Below are 25,403 nucleotides of genomic sequence, written 5' to 3' on the forward strand. Positions count from 1 at the left end.
TTTAATACTTTCAAGGGAGATTTTGACTTCCTGTATTATAGGCTTCATCTCTAACAGGCCCCTTTGATACTTTTTTGAAAGCATGTAATTCCTTTTTTAGATCTTGCAAGAATTCTCTCACCTCTTAGAACTTGTCCTCTCCTTTCACTTTTCTCTTCTGCAGTTCATTGTCTCTCTTCTCTTCCATCTCTGTTAGCTTCACCATTATGAATATTCCAAATTCTTTATCAGACATTTTCATGATTTCCATTGAACTGTCTGTGGATGAAGAGGAGTTATTCTTTTCCCATGGAGAAGTATTTTCTTGCTCTCCCGTATTTCTTTTGGCCTTGCGGTGATTTCTAGTCTTCTGATGGATGGTATGTTTCTTCCTAATCTTGAAGTTCAATCTGAGTGTACAGGAGCATACAGGAAAAGGTGTTTGGAATCTGTTTGCTGTTCTGTTTGATCCAGCAGATTCAGTAGATACTGAGGAATATGTTAACCCTAATAGAATTTGAATGATTGGCTGTCGTTCCCTTAGATCCATCCAGAAACACAGAGAATGGAAATCGAAAAGCAAAGAGATGAGATAAAAGAAAAAGAAAACACACACACATACACACACACACACACACACACACACACACACAGAGAGAGAGAGAGAGAGAGAGAGAGAGAAAACAAAAAAGAAACAGAAAAAAGAAGAAAAAATTTAAAACAACAAAAATGTTTTTTTAAAAAAGGAAAAAAAAAATAGAAAATTATGTAGCACGCTATTTCTCAGTAGCCATGGATAAATCTTCTGAAGGCCTTCCCCTTACCTCTCATGGGTGGGAGGAGGAGAGGGGATTGTTAATAAGATAAAGGAGGGGCTGAAAGCTGAGAAAATACTTTATCTCAAAAAATAATTAAAAAAAGGAAAAATTACCAAAAACTGAGAAGACAAAGAGAGAGACAGAGGCAGAGACAGAGATAGAGAGAAGGCTTGAGGGGCTCCTACCACTTGAGTTTGTGGGCTGGAGGCTGAATTGTCAGTAGAAAATCTTCATTTCTCTTTTTTTTCCTGAAATCACTAGTTCTCAGGAGCCATGGAGTAGGAAAATATTTTTGTGAACTATGCTTCAGATAAGGACTGATCACCAGAATTCACAGGGAAATCAAGTGGCTTATCCAAAACTATTATCAACCCCATTAAAGGATGGGAGAATAAGCTGAAACAACAACTCTCTAAGAAAGACATATGAATAGCCAAAATTCTATGAAAAAATCCTCAGTGTCCCTCATCATAAGGGAGATGCAGATCAAAACCACAATAACCACAATGAGTTACCATCTCACTCCAGCCAGAATGATTAAGGTAAAAAAAAAAAAAAAAAAAAAAAAAAAGTGGTGATAAAGGGATGTGGTGAAAGGGGACTCTCCTACACTGTTGGTGGGAATGTAAATTGGCCCAGCCACTGTGGAGATCAGTATGGAGATTCCTCAGAGATCTACAAACAGAACTATTATATGTTCCAGCAATCCCACTTCTTAATATCTACCCAAAGGACAGCAGAATGCTCAGTCAGAAAAGTGCTTGCACATCTATGTTTATTGCAGCATTATTCACAATTGCTAAGACATGGAGTCAACACAAATATCCATGAACAGAGGGATGGATTGAAAAAGTGTGACACATATACTCTATGGAATACTACTCATCAATAAACAAACAAACAAAAAAAAAAACAAGACCCTGGCTTTTGACAGAAAGTGGATGAATATAGAAGATTTACTGCTGAGTGAAGAAAGCAAGGCTATGAAGGAGAGATATTTTAGGACTCCACTTAATATATACCAACCATTTTTACTTTATGGCCGGAAGTGAATGACTAGAGGATATAAAAAGATAGAAAATGGTTATAGATACCAGATACAGTGTTGGAAGTGGGTGGGGGAATGAGGAGAATCTGAGGAAAGACATTAAGGAGAAAAATTCAGAGGTAAGACATTTATGGGAGAAAGAAATATCTTATTATCTTTTGACGATAACATGCACAGTACCCCCAACTGAACAGGTGAGAAATGTATTCATGTTGGAACATCCCCTTTTTTGTTGTTTGTTTTTCATTTTATTTTATTCTTTATTTGCATGTTGTTGTCACACACCTCTATGGGAAACGATATGGTTTTCAAAGCATGTATGCATATGTGATAATCAACTAAAGGATATTACCTATTACCATATACATCATTTGTCTACAAAGAAACTTAAAGTCTTGTGTCTGTTAAATGCTTTTTTCAGCTGATCCCCTCCCACCTACACTCCAATATCCACCCCTCTTTGTAAAGTCTCTGTTACCTACACTGGTCCTTCCTATTATGTCTTAAAATCTTTCAATTTTTTTATTTTTCTTTACTATTATTACTATTTATACATTCAATTGCTGTACATCACTTAGATTCCAAAGTGACCTTACCCAGCACGATATACACTTCAGTTCATCCCAGTTGAAAATACCACACACATCCTCATCAACAGACAATAAACCATATCCGTTTCCCACAAATGTCCTACCACTCACCTGTCTCCCCAAATTTCCCTTCCTATGCTCTTCCCCTCCCATGCTTTTCTTCCACTTTGTTTCTAGAGTCCACAACACTTTTTAATGCTTTAATGTCCTCCAGATTTTCAGTCTCTACCATAGAGTGCAGACAGTCCATATATGTTAAGTAGAAACATACAGTGTTTCTCTTTCATAGCCTGATTGGTTTCAATCAACAGATCTTCCATATTTGTTCACTTTTGATAAAATTCCAGGACCTTGGAATTGTATTATGGCTGAAAAGTATTCCATGAAATATATGTTCCACACTTTTTTAATCCATTCATCTGTTTGCGGATATTTGTGTTCATTACATGTCTTAGCAATCATGAATAATGCTGCAATAAATATAGTTGTGCAAATGCTTTTCAACTGAGCATTCTCCTGTCCTTTGGGTAGATACCCAGGAGTGGAATTACTGGATAGATCATATGGTAGTTCTATGTTAAGGTCTTTGAGGAACTTCTATATTGTTCTCCACAGTGGCTGGGTCATTTCACATTCCCACCAACAATGTAGGAGTGTTCCCTTTGCACTAGATCCCCTCCAGCACTTATCTATTTTTTTTTTTTAATTTTGCCCTTCTGACTGGGGTTAGGTGTATCTCATTGTGATTTTGTTATGCATCTCCCTTATGATGAGGGATGTTGACCATTTTTTCATATGCTTTATGACTGTTCATATGTCTTCTTTAGAGAGCTGTTTATTCCGTTCATATTCCCATCTTTTAATTGGGTTAATAATTTTCTTCTGGGTAAGCAGCTTGAGTTACCTGTGTATTCGTGTTATCAGTCCCTTATCTTAGGTACAGTTGACAAAAATTATCTTGCATTGTGGGCACAGCAGTTGGCATAATGGCTATGTTGCTGGACTCCCATGTAGTCAACTCTGGTTCGAGTCCTGGACCTGATGTGTTAAATTCACGCCAGACACGTGTTCATGCATGCCCAAGATCCTGAGAGGAAAATGGAGTATAAGGGATTGCAGCGTGGCCATCTAGTCTGGGGGTGATTTCTTGCTTTCTGTCTCTCTGTCTCTATCTTTCTGGCAAGCGCACATACCCTATTGTAAAAACCTTTCAAAAGAAAATTATCTCTCATTCCAAGGGTTGTCAATTCACACTAATTAAGGTGTACTTTCCTGTTAAAACAATTCTTAATCTGATGTAATTCCACCTGTCTATTTTGAGAGTTATTGCCTCTGCTTTGGGGGTCTTGCATAAGAAGTCTCCCAGAGTTTCTCCAGGGTTTTCCACCAGTAGTTTTATAGTTTGCAGTCTTAGGTTTAGATCTTCAATACACTCTGAGTAGATTTTTGTTAATGGTGACAGATAGGGGTTCAAATTCATCTTTCTGCAGTTTTTCCGGCACCATTTGCCAAAGAGGTTTTCCTTTTCCCCACTGGGTTGACTGCTACCCTTTGTCAGAGATCAGTTGGCTGTATGTTTTGGGTTTTTATTTCTGGGTTCTCTATTCTGTTCCATTGGTCCTCATATCTTTTTTCTGTGCCAATACCATGCTGTTTTAATTATCACAGCTTTGAAATATATTTGGGGGTAAGGGAGTGAAATGCCACCCATGCAACTCTTCTTGCACAGGATGGCTTTGGCAAATACAGGCTCTTTTATGAATCCAGAAAAATTCTATGATTGTCTTTTCTAAGCCTGTGAAGAATGTCTTGTACTTTTATAGGATTGCTTTAAATATGAAGATTAGTTTGGATAGGATTGCCATTTTGCTTATATTAATTATCCCAATCCATGAACATGGGATGTCCTTCCACATTTTTGTGTCCTTTTCTATTTCTTTTTTAAGGTTTTCATTGTTTTCCTTACAGAGGTCTTTGACTTCCCAGCATAGTTTTATTCCTAGGTACCTTATACTTCTTGTGGCTATGATAAATTGATTAATTTTTTCAGTTCTGTCTCTGTCTGCTTGTTTGTGTATAGAAATGTTATAAATTTTTTGTAAGTTAATTTTGTATGCAGTCACTTTATTGTATGCATTTATTATTTCTTTCATAGAGTTCTTTCATAGATGCTATTGGGTCTTCTATTTGTACAATCATGTCATCTGTGTGTAGAGATCATTTTAGCCCTTCTTTCCTAATTGGAATGCTTTGTATTTGATTCTCTTGTCTGATCACATTGGCTAGGACTTCTAGTACTATATTGGATAGGAGCAGAGAACTTGTGCACCCTTGTCTTGTGCCAATTTTTAGTGGAAAGGCTTTCAGCTTTTCCCCACTCAGTATAACGTTAGCTATTGTTTTTTCAAAGATGGCTTTTACTATGTTGAGTAGCGATCATTCTATGCCAATTTTCCTGAGAGTCTTAATCATAAAGGAATGTTGTTATTTGTCAGATGCCTTTTCTCCATCAATTGAAAGGATCATATGGTTTTTATCTTTCTTTTTGTTAATATGGTGTATTACTTTTATGATTTTGCATCTCTGGTATAAAGCCTTCCTTGTCATGATGAATAATCTTTTCTATATGCTGTCAAATATGGTTAGCAATTATCTTATTGAAATTTTTTGCATCTATATTCAGCAGAGATATAGGTCTGCAGTTTTCCTCTTTTGTTGTATTATTATCCATTTTGGGAATGAGGATAATAGAGGCTTCATCGGATGGATTTGGAAGGGTTCCTTTCTTTTGGATCTCTAGAAACAGTGTGAGTACAATGGGAGTTACCTCTTTTAATGTTTTGTAAAAATCAGCAGTAAAGTTTTTTTTGCATCTATATTCAGCAGAGATATAGGTCTGCAGTTTTCCTCTTTTGTTGTATTATTATCCATTTTGGGAATGAGGATAATAGAGGCTTCATCGGATGGATTTGGAAGGGTTCCTTTCTTTTGGATCTCTAGAAACAGTGTGAGTACAATGGGAGTTACCTCTTTTAATGTTTTGTAAAAATCAGCAGTAAAGTTATTGGGACCTGGACTTTTCTTTGTTGGGAAGTCATTTATTACTGATTCAATTTAATTGCATGTTATAGGTTTATTCAGGCTTTCTATGTCCTTCTGAGTCAATCTTGGTAAATTGTATGTGTCTAGGAATTTGTCCATCTCATCTGGGTTTTCTTGTTTGTTGGCATATAGTTGTTCATAATATCCTCTAATGATGTTTTGTATTTCTATTATGTCTGTTGTAATGTTGCCTGATTCATTACAAATTTGGTGTATCTGGTTTCTTTATCTGTTCTTCTTAATTAGTCTAGCTAATGGTGTATCAATCTTGTTTATCTTTTCAAAGAACCAGCTTTTGTTCTCATTTATTTTCTGTATAGTTTACTTATTTTTTAATTTCATTTATTTCTGCTGAATATTTATTATTTCTTTCTTCCTGGCATTTTTTGGATATTTCTGTAGCTGTTTTCCCAATTCCCTGAGGAATGAGGTTGTTCTGTGCTGCCTTTCCAATTTTTTCTTGTGTACACTAATTACTATGAATTTCTCTCTTATAACTGTTTTTACAGTATTCCATAGGTTATGGAAACTTGGGTACTCATTATCATTAGTTTCCATAAATCTTTTGATTACTGTCTTAATCTCTGCAGTAGTCATGGAGTAATTTTGAAGTAGGTTATTTAGTTTCCATGTATTTGTGTATTTTCAAGGGTTTATCCTGAGATTAATATCAAGTTTAATTCCATCATGATTGGAGAAGATGGAGTATATAGTTTCTATGCCTTTGAATCTGTAAAGGCTGGTTTTGTGCCCTATCATGTGGTCAGTCTTCAAGTAAGTACCATGGTGGGCTGAGAAAAATGTGTATTTTGTGTTTTGTTTTGTTTGTGGAATGTTTTATAAATGTCTGTGTGCGTATGCAGCCTAGTTATGGGAGGCAGTTATCAGTATGCCTCACTAATTACACACTGGAGCCAGCTGACCCATGCCTTACATACCAGAGATTTTGTGAAAATATCTATGCAGGGCATGGAAAACATCCTGACTCTGGATAGGTCATGTGATGCCTGTTCTATATAATGTTTCTGGCTCACACATTATCTTCTTTGATGCATACTCCAACAGCTTTCCTTGGAGTTGCAGAGGAACTGCATAAGTAAACTGGTTTGACCTATGATGCATCATAGGATCACACATGATAGTAACAATGTCGAAAAACGTCTACACTAAAGTCCTTATCTCCAACTATAGAACTTCAACTGCATTTTTGAGAGCTTGCCAACAGTTTACTGTGCCTCATAAAATGTATAAATAAAGAAGCTTAGTATGACTGAGCAGCACAGCTTGTCTGTGCTCACTTGCATCTCTGATTCTGTGTCTTCCTCCTTTTTTCTAACTCTTTCCTTAACAGGACCACGCCCTAAGGGTGAACACTGACAGATTATTATATAGAGAGATGTTATTCTTAACCTTGCCGGCAGAGGCCGACACAAGTCCATCTGAATTATGGTATCATTTAGGTCCAGAATCTCTTTGCTTATCTTTTATCTCATTGACCTGTCTAAAGGAGACAATGGGGTATTGAGATTTCTAACAATTATTGCATTACAATCTATCTCTCTTTTTAGATCTAGCAGTCTTTCCTTTACATATTTGAGTGCTCCTTAGTTGGGTGCATAGATATTTATAAGCGTTACATCTTCTTGGTGAATTCGCCCTTTTACTACTATATAATGCCATTCTTTGTCTTTTCTTACGGTTTTTGTCTTAAGGCCTATTTTGTCTGAAATCAGTATAGCGAATCCAGCTCTTTTTTGGTTTCCATTTGCATAGAATACCTTTTTCCAGCCATATACTCGGTCATTTTTTGTTTGCTTATTGCTCTCTATCTGTCTTTAGTTTTCTTGGTATAGTACTCCTTTCTTGAAGAGCTTGTGTGGAGTTGGTAAATTCTTTCAGGTTTTGTTTATCCGAGAACGTTTTTATCTTCTTTTTTTAATATTTTTTTGAAAAAGTTACAAAATTTTTTATTAATAATTTATCTGTAATTATTTTGTGCTTATTATCTGGGAATAAAAGCAAAATTCAATGTTGAAGGCACCCACAGGTAGTCTTAATGAATATACAACCTTCTTTTCATCACTAGCATGGTCCAGTATAAAATCTAAGATTGACACTGTCCTACTCAGCACCAAACTCCAAAGCAGTTCACTAGAAATAGTTCTACAGTAGAGCCTAATAGAATTAGCATGGCCAGAAAACAGCTTACACATAATAGGGTAGAATAGTGTTTATAAAATCAATATATCAAAACAATGAACATGTGAATTAAGAATAATGGTGTTCTATGTTTCATTTCTTTTTTTGTATGGGTGTGAAATTTTTGCTGTGGACACACATGCTCATAAGAAAGATAGAAAGACAGAAAGCTAGAAATCATCCCCCAGAAGAGATGGCCATGCCACAATTTCTTCTCCTTTCTCCTCTCAGGATTTTGGGCATGCATGCACATGCACCTAGTGTGAACTTCAAGTCTCAGGGTTGGGAACTGAACAGTGATCAGCCACATTGGACAGTGCCTTCACCACCATGCAACCTGCTGGTGCCTATGTTTTATTTCTAATAGTAATAGTTTCTTTTTTATTGAGCAATTGTAGGGAATAACAGTGTAGCTATATTTAATATTTGTGTGATTTGAAATATCTGACTCCAGGCAAGAAACACAAATAAAGCAGCAAACAGGTCTTCCTTCTTGAAGAATTTTCTGGAATCCTGTAACACAGCTGTAGCTACACACAGATTCAGGAGACTTTGGGCTTTTGTAGAGCTCCAAAATGGTTCCAACTTGGGCTGGAAATGTTGGCATGTTTCCCCAAAACACCAGGTTGCTGTAAGTCTCCAGCATCACATCTTTGTATAGAATCTTCTGAGCATATTCCAGGACCTGCCACTCCTCCCAGGTAAAGTCCATAGCAACATCCTCAAATGACATGAACCCTTGACCATAGTTTGAGTTCTAGAGCTGGACCTGGTGAACTGCTTTCTGAAACCCTATCACACTGCCTGGTGAGCATATGTGCCCCAAAATGGATTAATTTTCTTTATTCTGGACAAATACAGAAGTTTCTAAAATTACAGCGTCATGGACTCCTTGTCTGGTGGAGCACGGCCAGCAGAGTGTCAACTTTTCCCCAGAGACCACACAGAAGGAATTTAGTGCCACAGGTGGAAGAAGAATCTCTTATCTTCTTTTCCTATATGAAGGATAGTCTTGCTGGGTATAGTATTCTTGGTTGAAATTGTTTTTCATTTAATACTTTGAATATATTTCCCCATTCTTTCCTTGCTTACATTGTATCAGATAAGAGGTCCAGTGTTAGCCTGATGGGCTAGCCTTTCTAAATGATTTGACATTTCTCTCCTGTCAATCTTAGTATCTTGTTTTTGTCTGAAGTTTTGGCCAATCAAGGTATGATATGCCATAGAGAGGATCTTCTTGGAATTATTCTACTTGGGATTCTTTGTATTGCTTGAGTTTGGATGTTTGAGTGCCTCTCTAGACTTGGAAAGTTTTCTTCCAGAATTTCATGGAATAGATTATCAATGCCCATATTGGTTTCTTCACCTTCTGGGATACCAATTATTCAGATGTTTGGGCATCATGGTATCGTATTTCTCATATAGTATCCTGTGTTTTCTTGGCTGTTTTTTCAGTCTTTTTGATTATTTTTTCCTAGGTCAGAAGTTTTGTATTCTACTCCTAAGATTCTATCTTCTGCATGGTTCTGTTTTATTCTTTTTTATGGTATCTAATTTTTCTTTTATATCATAGAAGCACTTTCTCATCTCTTGGAGCTCAATGTCTTTTTTCTCTTGCATCTCATCAAATTCTGTTACCATGAATATTCTAAATTATTTTTCTGACACTTTGGTAATATCCTCTAAATTTTCTCTACCTGGAGATGAGTTACACTGTTCCCTTGCTGGAGATGTATTACTTTATTCTCTCATGCTTGAGGCTCTTCTCTGATTCTTAGTCATTTGATAATGTGTTGACTTTTGACTAATTTGTTGGAGAAAGATTTGGTGACTGTGAGCTTATGTATTTCCCTTGCTATGAAATAGTTTGTTGCTATCTTCTCCTTTCTACCTTGTCCTCCAGTGTGGGCATCACAGAATAAGTTTTGCAACTGGATTTATGACAGGGAATTTCACTCTTCATGCAACAACTACAGTGAGGTGCAAAGAACTGTCTAAAATTCACCATGTTCACATGTGTAGCTACTATGTGCCTAGTCTTCTGTATGAAGTGGGTAAGGTATGAGAAGTAAAATAGGAAAGTAAATAAAATGAAAAAGAATGTAGGGAATACAAATAAAAGATAGAAAATGTCAGGAAAGAACTAGAACAAAAAGAGGTGGGAGAAAAACAGAAATCACATGGTAGATAATGAAATTGGGTTAAAAATAGAAAATCACATAACCAACACAGTCAGAGGTGAAGTGGTCTGGAAGCTTTCTGTCCTAGTTGAGGGAAGACAACACAAATTAACAAGAGAAAGGCAAAAACAGGGCAGAAAAACTGTTTATTAAAAAAGTGAAAAAAAGAAAAAAGTTAGAAGGATCAGAGAATAACAACAAGGACAGTGAGACTTGGCTATGTGGCTAGCTCTGGGTCTGGAAGGGGACACCCTGGCTGAAGGAGTCTTCACAGCAATGAAGCTGCACCCAGAGGGCCAACACAGTCAGAGGTGGAGTCACCTGGAAGCTTTCTGTCAGAACATTCACTTTACAAGCTAAGTGACATATGATTGAATGTTTAAAAGAAATTAAAACAAAAAATAAATAAAATTTAAAAATTAAATTATTTAAGTCTATATAAAAATACCTATGGCTACATACATGTGAAAAATAGCATTATTATAACTAAATATGCAGAAAGATTTTGTTGAGTAAACAGTTGGAACTAGACCGTATTATAATCCATTTTGAGTATAAGGCAAACAATTTATTCACAACATCCATTTTCTAGATGTGAAGATAGTTTTTTTTCTTTTAAAAGTGGATATAATTATTTTTTACACCAAAGTTCTATTACATGAAAGTAACAGTGTTCCCATTTCATTTAAGAGAATTTGGCATCATCAGCTATAAAAGAAATACAATAAATATTTTTAAACAAATTAAACTATCCTCATACCAAATAAGGTCTTCTTTATGAGTGCCAATTGCAAATATAGAACAATCATCAGAAAACTTGGAACGTGAAACACTGAGTTGAATTTAAATATTATCAATGTCTGCATCACCATCTCTAATATCATAAACTGGATTTCATCATCTCAGGACCAAATGTGTCTGTTTCATTGATCTTAGCATCTTCTGGAAGCTCTCCGTATGCCTTGAGACTTCTAGCCTCATCTGCATTGTACTTCAAAATTACATGTGCGTTGTTATCCTGAGATTCTTGCAGACTAACCAATATATCCAAACCTTTTTCTCAGTTTTCCTCTGGTGACATAACCTTTTCGCATCATCAAATCACATTGCCTCTAATTGTGCATTTCCCAACATCTTGATTACCTGAGCATACTCTTGTCCATTTTCTTGAAACACCGACTCTGTTTTTTCAGCTTCATTCTCATTCTTACCCCCCTGCACCTGTTTTTACTTCCTTTACCTTTATTCTTGGGTATGGTGGTGATGGTGACCTCTCAGAGCCTTCAGCTTCTTCTTTTTTTTTTTTTTTTAAGGTTTTTTTGCTATAGGGTGTGTGTGTTCACCAGACAGACAGATAAAAAGTGAAAAATCACCCCCAGGGGGGATGGCCATGCCGCAATCCCCTCTCCTTAATTCTCCTCTTGAGATCCTGGGCAAGCACGCACACGTGCCCAGCGTGAGTTTAAACCACCGGGTCCAGGACTTGAACCATGGTTGGCTACATGGGAGTCCAGCGACATAGCCATTACGCTAACTGCTGGTCCCAAGAGCCTTCAACTTCTTAGGGTGGAACCTGCTGATTGCGTTCTGGTGGTTACTACTGGAAAGCTTGCAGTGATTAAAACAAAAAACCTTTATTGTATCTAAATATTAACATTGATATAACCAAGAACAAAGAGTAGATGTTAAAGTATCATCATGTCCACCTCTGGTCAATCAAATGCTGAAGAAATCCATTAATTTAGGAATGTAATCTGTTTAGCAGTACCTTCATCCTGTATGTATCTGAAACCAAGGCAAGAAATGAATTCTATGTGATGAACCACCTGTGCTGAAGACCTGCTTCAATTCATTGACCCAAGAGTCAACATTGTGGACATTGTGTTACCAAAGATTTTGACAAAGTTTAAATCCAATGTGTGTGTTCCATGTGGACCCATATCAATGGCTTTAAGATGTCTTGGGGGTAGAATATCTGTTGACAGAGGACAAGGCACAATGTGTGGTTTCATCTTAACTATGCTGAAGTCTAGGAAAATGACAGAGTCTCACAATGATGTTAGCTGAAAGCAGTACATTGGTGCATGTCTCTTGCACCCAGGATCAGGAATGTACAATTTTTTTTTATTCAAAAATACAAAATAAATTATCTATAGGCATGGAAAATGACAGCAGTGATGTATTATATATTGTCAATTCAAACCACTGAGGTTATACTGTCTTCCTTTCTCTCTCTCTCTCTCCTTTCTTTCTTTCTTTTTCTTCCTTCCTTCCTTCCTTCCTTCCTTTCTTTCTTTCTTTCTTTCTTTCTTTCTTCCTTTCTTCCTTTCTTCCTTTCTTTCCTTTCTTTCTTTTCTTTCTTTCTTCTTTCTCTCTTTCTAGGTTTTTCCCATAGGACATGTGTACTTGCTGGAGAGAGAGACAGAGACAGTGAGAGGGAAAATGAGAAATCATCCCCCAAGAGGGGATGGCCATACCACAATCCCTTCTTTTCTTGGGATTTCAGAAACAACCCCACATGAGCCCAGCATGATTTATCAAGACTTCAGGTCTAAAAATTTAACTGTAGTCGCTCATGTGGGAGTCCTGCACTTTAACCACCATGCAACATGCTGGCTTCTAGAGAGATTTTCTTAAACATCAACCAGACTTTTCCTCAGTTTTATTTTATTGAAATAGCTCTCTTAAGTTATCAGTGAGGAGAACTGCCTTAAGCTTCCTATCACAGTTCATGAATAATTTTTCACAATGGTGTTGGTAAACTGTCCAGGATCCCATCAAGGATCACACCACAAAGAATGTAAAGAACTAGGGAAATCTGAGCAATTCTCAAGGGAAAGGGCAACAATTCAGTTGTGAAATAGCCCACATGAAGGCATTATCGGACAAAACATGGCTCTTGAAATTAATGTAAAGAAACATGCTCTTAGAAGAGAATAAAAAATAGAAAAAAGACACAAGTGGACATATTTAGAATTTAACATACACTCATCAAAACTGAAAAAAAAATCACTGGATGTGCACACAGAGAATGGAGAAAACAGGAAAGCAGTGGAAAGCTTGGAGACAGCAAGGACAGATATAAGAGATGAGCAAAAGTCAACAGAGCCAGAGAAAGTTGGGAAACAAAACTAAATTCTGACCTTTTCTCTCCTTAAGATGCCTGGAAGTGAGTGAAAGGGGCTGGTGGGGAACTAAACAGTTAGGAAGGGAACGGCCGCACCCTCAGGCAATCTCACTGGAGGGCAGGAGAATGCACAGGCCAGGACCACAAACTGACCCCTCAGAGCCAGAGACTCTGCTTCCCCCTCTCTGCTGGGGAATACCCATTTAAATTTGTTATTTTATACATGCAATCACTGTACTTCACAACAGCTTATAAAATGAAATTGCCCATCAAAAATACACAACTCACTCTTTCTCTTGCGCGGCCATCACCGTAGCTGCAGCAGCCAAAATGAAGTTCAATCCTTTCGTGACTTCTGACTGAAGCAAGAACTATAAAAGACATTTCAATGCACCTTCCCACATCCGAAGGAAAATAATGTCTTCCCCCATTTCCAAACAGCTGAGGCAGAAGTACAATGTGCGATCTATGCCCATCCGACAGGATGACATTCAGGTTGTGCGAGGACACTATAAAGGTCAGCAAATTGGCAAAGTGGTCCAAGTTTACAGGAAGAAATATGTCATCTATATTGAGCGGGTGCAGTGGGAAAAGGCTAATGGCACAACGGTCCATGTGGGGATTCACCCCAGCAAGATGATTATCACCAGACTAAAGCTGGACAAAGACCGCAAAAAGATCCTTGAATGGAAAGCCAAGTCTCGCCAAGTAGGAAAGGAAAAGGGCAAATATAAGGAAGAAACAATCGAGAAGATGCAGAAGTAAAATAATCTTATATGCCATTCTTATTAAAAGCTGCTAAAATGAAAAAAAAATACACAACACACTAGTCCAGTTAGGGATACTGTATACACTATGGAATACTACTCAGCCCTAAAATACAAGACCCTGGGATTTGATAGAAAGTGGGCACCAATACCTATTTTTGACCGTGCTTCCACAGTGCTGAGACAGGGCAAGGGAAGAAGAGGCAACGTCCTGGCCCTGACTCATAACCCTCAAGGCAAAACCCTCAGTGCTCAGCGGGACATCGGGAAAAGGAGAGAATGTACCTCCCAGAGACTTCCACCAGTCAGCCCTGCATCTGTTGCAGGCAGCTCCTCCTTCCTAAGGTCAATCACGCCGCACATTTCACACCTTTCCAATCACCCATGAGGATCACAAGTCTCATGCGCACTGACTCTGGAATCTGACAGTGCAGCCCTCATTAGCACGTTCTGCACCCCAGGGCGCTCCTTTAACATGCTGCGCACGCGCACCCATTCTGGACACTTGTTATAAAGATGCCTTTGAGCAACTGACCACACAGTGCGCACTCATCCTTTGGCAGAACTGGCGGCTGAAGAGAGCTCCCACCGGGTGCGGTCAAACCTGATTACCTGCTGATCCTGCTGGCAGTAACTCAGGCAAGCGGTGCCCCTCAGCCCTGCCCTTGGCTTAGGGAGAGAGGGACCTTCTAGAAGACTGGGAAGCCTAGGGACTGCTCCCACACCCACCCCACTCCTCTGGCTTCCCAAGGTCACCCAGCTAGCAGTGTCCCTCAATCCACTTGCAGACCATACTCCAAGTGGCCAGCGAGATTGCTCCGCAGATCTCCAAGCGTCTGGAGACGTCCCCCAGGAAGCTGCGGATCCGGGGTCCTCTCTGAGCCTCTCTACCTCATGGCGCAGGCGAGGTCTTCAGAGGAAGCCAGGACCATGTGCTCCCAATCCGGTGGCCTCCTGCAGGACTGTCTGCTTGGCCCAGGCGCAGGAAGTAGCCCCTTGCAGCCTGCAGCCCCCAGGGGCACCCAACACCCCAGGATGGAGGTGGCAGGGAGTTGCAGCCTGCAGCCCCCAGGGGCACCCAACACAGCAGGATGGAGGATACAGGGAGGGAGGTGGGGGAGAGGGGGCAGAGGAAGGCTGGGCAGAGGGCACACTCCACAGTCACACAGACCTCTGCTGAGCCGAGAGGGGCCCCCCACAGCGAAGGGCGAGCTCGCTCAGCTTTCAGGCCCTACAGGGGCAGTGGAGGCCTCTGCTCCTTCATTCCCAGGCCTGGGCCTTTGCAGAGATCCCTCCAGGCCCAGAGCTCAGAAGAGACAGATGGGAGGGAAGACAGAGCCTCCTACCTGGCCACCTTACCCCCAAGAAATGCCATCTGGAGCTCATATAGCTCCACTCGGGGTTATCCGCCATCAAATTGGAGGGCTCCAGTGGCTCGCCATTCCCACCTGGCTCTCAGAAACAGGAAGAAAGAGAAGGAGGAGGGCTCCCAGGCTCCGTCAGCCACCTCAGAGGATTCTCAGATGAACAGGACACAACAGGAAAAGGTGGCAGATTCCACCATGGGGCGGGCAGGAACACCCCCAAATTGCCCACCCCCAGCTGACAGTTCTAGGCCCCGAAGACGTAAGTTTTGTTTGCTACCTCGGAGACGAGGACCCCCCCTGGAGCTGCCGCCACCACCCCTGCTGGGTTTTCGGGTCACTGTGGAAGACCTGGATGGAGAGAAGAAAGAGGCCTTCCAGCGCCTCAATAGGTTCTTGATGGGTGAGGACGAGGCCAAGGACAGTGAGACCAGCAGCAGTTCACAGCTTTCTTGCTCTGTGCCTCCACCTGCTACAGGGCCCATCCTTCCCTCTGCTGCCTCTCCAGCCCCCAGCAGCGGTGACCAGATGGAGAACAGCCAGAGTCCAGCTGCCTCCCAGGGCCCAGCAGCCCCACTGGACGGCCCTGCAGTAGCCCTCCCTGCACAGCCTGGGTCTATGAGGAAGCACAGCACCCCAGGCCCGCTCTGCTTTTCACAGGGAGGTCCAGGCTCCTCTCCAGGATCCCTGCCCACAGCCCAGTCCACCTTGCTGCTCCCTGCTTCCTCTCCACCATCAGGGTTGGACTGGGCTGGCCCATCCCACAGGGTCCTCGCCCCTTGCCCTGCTCCAGGCATGGCCCTCACAGTGCAAGGCCAAACTCCTAGCCCTGCTCCTATGGCTGCTGTCGGGGTGCTTCCAGCTCTCCTGCTTCAGTCCTCATGGGGGTCTTCTGGGAATGGGGGGGACGGAGGCCCTGGGAGACTCTCGGCCTCAGCCAGCGCTTCAGCAGATTTCGGTCCTATCTTCCAGTCCACTCCCAGCACCTCCCGAGTGGAGACACCCTCACCCATGTGTGTGGACCCTCCTGATTTTCCCTCTGAAAGTCTGCCTCCCCTCCCTGGTCCTAGCGCCCCCCACACCACAGGCCTACCGGGCTCTGCACCTGGGTTCAGCTGCAGCCCCTTCATGACCTCACCTGCAGGCTGGGCATCTTGACCAGTGACTGACAGCAAGGTGACCCCAATCCCCCTTCCTACACCCTTCCACTCCTCACTCTGGTCAGGGGGTTTCCCAAAGGCTTCAGTGGTCCATCCCCCTCATCTGCTCAGGCTCCTCAGACACCCTCCAAGGGCAGCGCATGCTCTGGCAGGGGCAGGAGAACCCCCCCACCTAGAAGTCCTGCCCCCTCACTCAAACTCGGGTGCTTCCTTGGGTCCAGCCCCAAGCCCATTTTGGGAGCCCAAAAAAGAATTGTGTGGAGTCCCCAGCTTCCCCAGTGCAGCCAGTCTAGAAAGCTGCCAGCTCTGGCTAAGGCTGGGCCCCCAATCTCTTCTCCAGGTCTGCAGATGGCCATGGGCGCTAAGCCATCTAACCCCAGCAGCTCTCCTCTGCTCAAGCAAAAGCTGTGGATGATGTTTGCAAAGGGAGTGTAAAGAAGGCCCTTTGTGAAATTAAAGTCCACGCAGCAGATAGCATGGGATGGAACTGATCATTCCAGGAGAGCGGCATTTCTACATGAAGGCAGTGAATGCAGCTGAGACAGGTGGCAGGTGGCTCTGGGCAGTTCCAAAGCTTGACTGATTCATTCTAGGACTGAAAAAGAAAAATGTGAAACCAGGGCATCTCTGAAAACCAATCTGTCTGAACTTCGACTGTGCTGTGACCTCTGAGTGCAGCAGGTCCATGCTATCCAGGAGTTTGTTCACCATGATGAGAATCACGGTGGTGAGTCCTGAGAACCATTCACCTCCCAGCACAGAGAATATGAATGAAGCCTCTCCTCTACTCAGTGCCACATGCAACACGTTCATCACAATACTTGAAGATGTGAAGACGGTGAAGGCCAAGTTTAAGCCTGATACGTTTCAGATGCCCAACCCTGATCCCTTAGTTTCTCCTGGGTCACCTTCTCCTGTTCAAATGATAATGCGTGATGTCAGCTGTCCTGGTTCTTGCTGTTCTGAGAGGAATAGTAACTTTATAAATGAACCAGTGTCTACACTTCACTGACTCTCCTGGCGATACCACAGAACCTGCACAGATGCGGACTCTTACAGTGATACTCCTCTTGACGATCTGGGTAGATTTCTTCACTGTTCAGATCCGGAGAAATTTGTTCACTGTTCAAGAAATACAGCTGATGGAGATTTGCCATCAATGACCATTCCTGAAGAATGCAGACTTACAGAAAAAAAAAAAAAACTTGAATCAGAAGATCCTTTTCCATCCTTTCTCCTGGAGGAAATCAGTATCCAACTTCCTCTATGTATTGCTTTGCAAAAACTGCTGTAATTAAACTATTGTTATGAGCATTAGTTTTCCTCTTTCCTTAGGATTTCTCTGCACTTTATAGAATACTGTAAAACAAACAACATACATACTTTTGAAGTGTATTTTATCTTTATACAGTTTATTTGCAAGAGTATTTTCCTGATACCTTCACAGTATGAATGTGCATCTTTCTTATTTTTAAACAATAGTGTAACATTTTCACATCCACAAGACAAATGTAGATTTTTTTTTGAAAAGCTGTGAGGGACTGACAGCTAAGTCAGTGTTTACTGTAGCTTATAAACATGAAATCTTACAAGGTTTCAGTTGGACAGAAGTGTGATATGTGTAACTTGTGCCACGAACCAAATGGTCTCCTTACCCTAGCCAAAACTGAGTTACAATAACGCTCAATAATGACTGCATTGTATTCTCTTAAACAGAAAGGAAGCGCTTAATATTTTAAATATCTTTACTGCAAATTTTGGGGCATATTGAACAATTTTTAAAAAACAGACTTCATATGTGAAGTTGTGACAGTATCGATTTGTCCATACTAAAGTTTGGAATAAAGTATTTGATTTTTGTTTGTTTATTTTCTTGTTGCTTCAAATGATGATTACATCCTGATTTCTGTGACTGACCAACTTTGAAATGTGTAAACATGTTTGCTCTAGAAAAGAGGTCAATGTAGTGACCTTGCTCACTTAGACCAACAAATAAAAACTTTCAATGAATAGAATAAAAATGAATTCTGTAAAAGACCTGTGTGCCATCTTTGAATCTATCTGCATTGCATGAAGCGGAGGGGACCCTGAGAACCACACACTGCAGTAGGTGGAGCTTACGCCTAAACCCCTGGGTCCTCCTCATCAGAGCACCCCTTCAGAGACCGAAGAGAACCAGGAACCACCCTGTGCTGGGCAGGTTGTGCTGAGTTGTCCTTATTTTACTCCTGCCTGACTAGTTTTGCCCTCACAGGAGGGGGTGTGCCCTGTGGGCACTCAGGATGAAGGACCTGAACCATCAGGGGGAAGGTGTGAGTTTCCAATAGCCCAAAGGTTGTGGTTAGGAGGAGAATAGATAAGTACCAGAAGTATCACAGTGGTTTAACTGGTGCATTTCCACATGGTCAACTCCATTTTGCGTACTGGATTCAGGGACTGGAAAATCTAGGTAGTTTTTTGTACATGAGGATAATGGAGGAGAAGGAATTGTGGTGTGACCATCCTCCCTGGGGCCGGGAGGAATTTCTCTCATTCCCCCTCTCTGTCTCACCTCCCTTCCCCAGGTAGCAAATGGTGCCCTAAAATAAAAACCTAAAATCAAACAAATCAAAAAAGTAAAGAGAGAGATACTGAGTGATGAAGAATTAGTCACTTCAATTTTGCTTTGTCAAAAATAAATAAATCAAAGGTTAACTATGTTTTTCATAAGCAATTCGAACATACTGGTTTACAAAGTGAATAAATTTGGTCGAATGTAATTGTGATAAATGCTTACCTTTCAATTTCTCATATTTTCAACATTTGTGAGTAATAGATATTAATTGAATGTGTGAGTCATTTCTAAGTGCTGAACTATTAGATAATAAATAGATTTTTAAGTCTGCATACCTCACAATATTCCAAATGGATTTAAAACTCTACTATTTGGGAAATAAACCCAGATACAGAGAAGCTGTTATGTTTATGGTAAGTAAAAAGTAAGAGATGGGTAAATGTGGGCTTCATTGTTTGTTCTAGGGAGTAGCTTTGGTTTTAGTCTAGAGGGTGTTTGAAGATGGTTCAGAGTGAATAATGAAAATCACTGTTACAAAAAAAACTAAATGGATTGAGAAGAACATTCCTCATGGCTCCTGAGAACTAGTGATTTCAGGGAAAAAATAGAAATGAAGATTTCCTACTGGTAATTCAGCCTCCAGCCCACAAACTTGAGTGGCAGGGGGTTCTTCTAGCCTTCTATCTCTGTCTCTCTGTCTCTGTCTCTCTCTGCTTTTGTCTTCTCATTTTTTTGTAATTTCTCCTTTCAAACATTTTTAAAGTTAAATTATTTTCTTGTTTTCAGCCCCACCTTATCTTGTTAATAATCCCCTCTCTCCTTTCCACCCAGGCAGGAGAGGCAAGAGCCAGGCCTTCAGAAGAAGATTCCTCATGTCTCCTGAGAACTAGTGATTTTGCACTTCATGCTTGTGCACCACGTGGTTTTGCATTTTGTGCTTTTTAAAAAATAATAATAATTTTTTAGTTTTTAAAAATGTTTTTCCTTTTTTTTTCTGTTTGTTATTGTTATTGTTGTTTTTGCTCTTTCTCTGTTTCCTTTTCTTTTTCTTTTATCCCATCTCTCCACTCCTCAATCTCCATTTATGGTGTTTATAGATGGATCTAAGTGCATTATAGCCAATCATTCAAATATTATTTGAGTTAACATATTCTTCAATATCTGCTGTATCTGCAACACAGAGGGATCACAATGGACCAGCAAAGAGATTTCAGATCACCTGTTCTGCATGCTCCTGAAGGTTCAGATTGAACTTCAAGAATTAGAAAGAAGGAAACCATACATCAAATGAGTAGAAATCACCGCAGGACCACAAGAAATATGGGAAAGCAACAAAATACCTCTCCTCTCAGGGAAAATAATAACTCCTCTTCACCCACAGGCAGTTTGATGGAAATTATGGAAATGTCTGATACAGAATGTAGAATATTCATAGTGGCAAAACTAACAGAGATGGAAGAGAAGAGAGACAATGAATTGCAGAAGAGGCAGGAGGAAGGAGCTGACGAGTTCCAGGAGGTGAGGAAATTCTTGCAAGACCTAAAAGAAAAATTACACATTATAAAAGAGAATCAAATGGACCTGTTAGGGATGAAGGCTATAATACAGGAAGTCAAAATCTCCCTTGAAAGTATTAAAAGCAGAGTAGCGCATACAGAAAATAGAATCTCAGATGTAGAAGAGAAAATTATTGGACTAGAAAAATCCACCATGAAGACTGAGAAAATTGCCCCCCAAAATGAGAATATTATACGAGAAATACTAGATACTGTCTAACGTTCAAACATCTGGATAATTGGTATCCCAGAAGGTGAAGAGACTCATAAGGGCATTGGTAATCTATTCCATGAAATCCTGGAAGAAACCTTTCCAAACCTAGAAAGGCATTCAAAGACTCAGTCCCACGAAATACAAAGGACCCCAAATACAATCAACCCAAGAAGATCTTCTCCAAGACTCATTATAGCCAGATTGACAAAAATCACAGGCAAAGATGAGATACTAAGACTGGCAGGAGAAAAACATCAAGTTACCTACAAAGGATATCCCATCAGGCTAACAGTAGACCTCTCATTGGAAACAATGTGAGCGAGCAAAGCATAAGAAAATATATTCAAAGTGTTAAGGGGAAAGCAATTTCAACCAAGATTACTGTACTTGGCAAGATTATCCTTTATGTAGGAAGAAAAAACAAGAACATTCTCAGATAAACAAAACTTCAAAGAATTTACCAGCACCAGACCAGATCTCAAAGAAGTTCCCAAGGGAGTGGTATGTCAGGAAAATGAAATACAGACACAGAAATAAGAGTTCAAAAACTAAGAAAAATGGCCAACTTAATCATACGGACAAGCCTGGAGTTGAATATTATATACCAGAATTCAGTTGGGAAAAATCGAACCGCAACAGATGATAAAGTACATGAGACTGAATTGGTGAAATAGCATTTTATGATTCTTGACAAAGACATTGCTGATTTTCTTCTAGGCTTTGCTTTCTGGTTTTAACGATTTGTGTCCTGCCTTGAGATGTCGATAGTTTCTTCTACCTACCATTTGAACAGAATCCTACCCTGTTTCCTGGCTTTAAGTTTTAACCAAATTTCCTTAGGATTTCTTTGATTTAAGTTAAAATGAATTTTCTTGAAATTACCAACTGAACTTCCTATTGAAAGCAGTTAGATTATTTAAGAAATTGTGTAATCAATGCAACGTGGGGGGAAAAGGAATGGAAGACAACTGTAGACACCACAGTGTGAGAAGAGGGTGGGAAATGACAGAAGGTCAGAAATAGGGGTAAAAAATATATATGACAATAACATGCATGATTAAGGCTCTATGCAGTATATATGCTGGATGGGAAATCACATTTTGTATGATGTGGGAATGAATGTAAATTAATTAAGTTAAAAAAATTTACAGAAAAAAAACCCTAAATGTATTTAATATTTGAATAAAAGGGGGTAAGTAGAAAAACTCTGGTTCAAGGGACCAGCAGTTAGTATAAAAGCGCATGTACCCTATAGCAAAAAACCTCTCCAAAAAATAATAAATAAATAAATAAATAAATAAATAAATAAATAAGAAAAACTCTGGCTCTTTAAATACTCTGAAATTATCTAAATTTATGTAGTACACTGATATAAGACTGAAATTTATTTTTCTCAAACAGGATTTTTGTATAATTACTAGAAACCAATAAATGATTTCCTGTGAACATGTTGTGTGTAGAAGGGGCGAGAGGGAAAACAAGCCATGTGCTTTCTGCTGTCTTCATCAGGTTCTGCAAAGAGAGTGCTCAGAGAGACTGAGTCTCCTCTCCATCGGAGAGAGTTTTACATATTTATAGCTACTTTTCTTTTAGAGTTTTTTGCTATAGGGCGCATGTGCTCGCCAGACAGACAGAGAGAGACAGAGAGACAGAAAGCGAGAAATCACCCCCTAGGGGGCATGGTCACGACACAATCCCTTCTGCTCCATTCTCCTCTCAAGATCTTGGGCAAGTACGCACATGAGCCCGGTGTTAGTTTAAGCCACTGGGTCAGGGACTTTAACCGTGGTCAGCTACATGGGAGTCCAGCGATATAGCCGTTATGCAACTGCTGGTATGTATACCTATTATTATTATTTTTTTGGAGAGATTTTCACTATAGGGCACGTGCACTCGCCAGACAGACAGAGAGAGACATAGAGACAGAAAGCGAGAAATGACCCCCCAGGGGGGATGGTCATGCCGCAATCCCTTCTCCTCCATTCTCCTCTCGGGATCTTGGGCACGCATGCACACGCGCCCAGCGTGAGTTTTAAGCCAACCAGGTCCGGAACATGAACCGCGGTCAACTACATGGGAGTCCAGCGACATAACCATTATGCTAACTGCTGGTTCCCTGTATACCTATGTTTTTAAACAATTTTTTTAAACTGGAAAGAATGTCTCTATTTTATTTTAAGATTTCTCATTTAGTCAGACATTGTGTATCTCTGTAGGGTTTCAAAGTGTGCCTGTGGTATGACAGGTGATCACGGTTATACTACCTACACCATTTCAGCAGGGGCCTTCACACTGTGTGTCTGCTCAGTTTCTCCCCGAGCCCTCCCTTCCACCTGCTAACCACCCCCTCCCTCCTATACAGTCTCTGGTTATTCTTGATATTATATCTTCGAATCTTTCCATCTCCGCCATAGAGTGCTGGCAGTGAGTGTATTCTGGTTGTCTTTCATGGTATGGCTTACGTACTTAGCACCAAATGATGGATGGGGTCTCATTGTTCCTTATCAGGAACATTCTGACTTGTGCAATTGATATCTTGTTTGATTTTGATTTGTGTATTTCTTATGATAAAAAATGTTGAACATTTTTTCATGTGCATTTTGGCCCTTCAAATGTCTCCTTTAGATTTGTCTATTCAACTCATTTGCCCATTTTTACTGGAATTTTTTTCATCAGCTGAGCTTCTTGAGTTCCCTATGTATTCTGGTTATCGACCCAGAAATGCGAAGCACAGTGTGCAATTTTCTACAATCCTAAGAGGTGTCTCTCCACCCTAACTTTTGTTTCCTTTCCTACACAGGAGTCTTTTACTTGATGTAATCCCACTAGTCTATTTTGAGAATTATTTCCTACGCTACAGTGGTCTTAGGTGAGAAATTTTTGTCTACCCCATAGATTTTCCTTTATGTTTTCCACCAGTAGTTTGATAGTTTTCCACTTTACATTTAGATCTTTGATTCATTTTGAATTTATTTTTGATAACCGTGAGAGACAGGTGTTCAGTTTTATTACGCAGCATGTAGACATCCTATACCTTCAACATTTGCTAAAGTCTTTCATTCCTCTACTGCATGGATTGTGTCCTTTTTCAGTGTCTGTGTGTATTGTGGTTTATTTCTGAAACTAAATTCATGTATTATTTCTGTGAGTTTATTTGCAGGTTCTTTTGGCTTATGTGTATGTGTATACACACACACATACTTATACACATAAATATACGTATATGTATGTGTGTGTATGTGTATATATATATATATATATATATATATATATACATAAAGTCACTTCTTACTTATCCCTTATTTTGTTCTTATCTCTTATTATTGTGACTAGGAATTCAGTACTGTGTTGAAATGCAGAGGAGAAAGTGGACAGCCCTGTCTTGTTCCAGTTTTTAGTGAGAAAGCTTCCAGTTTTTCCCCATTCAATGTGAAGCAGCTTTGGGTTTGTTCAATGTGGCTTTTATTATGTTTAGAAATATCTCTTCTCTACTTATTTTTCTGATAGTCTTAATCATGAAAGGATATTGTATTTCATGAAGTGCTCTTTCTGCAATCATCGACATGACCACATGGTTTTTATCTTTCCTTCTGTTAATGTGATTTATTGCATATATTGTTGTGTATGTTGAACCATCCTTGCATCCCTGGGATATAGCCATCCTGGGCTTGTTGTATCTTTTTCATGTGCTGTTGGATTTGATTTGCTAGTATCCTGCTGAGGATTTTTGCACCTGTGTTCATCGAAGATATTGGTCCATAGTTTTCTTTTTCTGCATTTGGTATCAAGGCAATAGGGGCTTCAAAGAATGACTTTGAAAGGATTTCTTCCTTCTGGACCATTAGAAGACATTTGAGAAGAACCAAGGTTAATTTCTGGAATCTCTTCTCTTCCATTGGTCTAGTAGTTGCTTTTTACCAGTATCATGCTGTTTGTATTATCTCAGTTTTGTCATGTTTTTTCAGGTCAGGTAGTGAGATGCATCCAACTTTATTATTTTTTTTTTTTGGTACAGTATTGCCAAGCTGAAAAGGAGCCTTTATGATTTCTTCTTTGAAATTTTTTTTGAGAGATTTTTATTTTGCTATAGGGTGCGTGTGCTCGCCAGACAGACAGAGAGAGACATAGAGACAGAAAGCGAGAAATCACCCCCCCGGGGGGATGGTCACGCTGCAATCCCTTCTCCTCCATTCTCCTCTCGGGATCTTGGGCACGCACACACACGCGCCTGGCGTGAGTTTTAAGTCACCGGGTCCGGGACGCGAACCGCAGTCGACTACGTGGGAATCCAGTGACATAGCCATTACGCTAACTGCTGGTTCCCTTCTTTGAAATGTTGTAGAATTCAGAAATGAAGCTTTTAGGACCTGGCCTTTTAGTTTTGTTTGGTTTTGTGCCAGCAGGATTATTTATTATAGATTCAATATTATTCTTTGTTATTTTTCTTTTCAGGATTTCTACTTCTTGGTTCGGTCTAGGCAAATTGTATGTGTCTGGATATTTGACATTGTCATCTAAGGCTTCCTGTTTTTTGACATAGAGTATTCTCTCATGATTGTATTTCTGGTCAATCTTCAAACTTTTTTCTTGTGAAAATGAGAAAAATGTGTATTTCATAGTTGTAGCTGAAATGTTTCCCAAATGTCTACCATATCTGTTCGGTTTATGGTACCAATGAGTGCCTTTTTTTCTCTTTTTGTATTTTTTTTTCTCTATGTGACTTGTCCAGTGGGAACAGTGGGGTA

The 25,403-nt window shown here is 40.1% G+C and overlaps 1 protein-coding gene and 2 pseudogenes across 4 annotated transcripts in view; 2 read left to right on the forward strand and 1 right to left on the reverse strand.

Annotated features, from left to right (window-relative positions):
* BLZF1 (basic leucine zipper nuclear factor 1) overlaps positions 1-25,403 on the forward strand; it is a 116,318-nt gene that overhangs the window by 39,311 nt on the left and 51,604 nt on the right. The window lies entirely within an intron of this gene.
* On the reverse strand, positions 10,760-11,690 carry LOC102489705 (eukaryotic translation initiation factor 1A, X-chromosomal-like; annotated as a pseudogene).
* LOC102488893 (60S ribosomal protein L26 pseudogene) lies at positions 13,374-13,810 on the forward strand (annotated as a pseudogene).

Source organism: Tupaia chinensis, unplaced genomic scaffold, assembly GCF_000334495.1.
Source record: "Tupaia chinensis unplaced genomic scaffold, TupChi_1.0 Scaffold000662_1, whole genome shotgun sequence".
Lineage (NCBI taxonomy): Eukaryota > Metazoa > Chordata > Mammalia > Scandentia > Tupaiidae > Tupaia > Tupaia belangeri.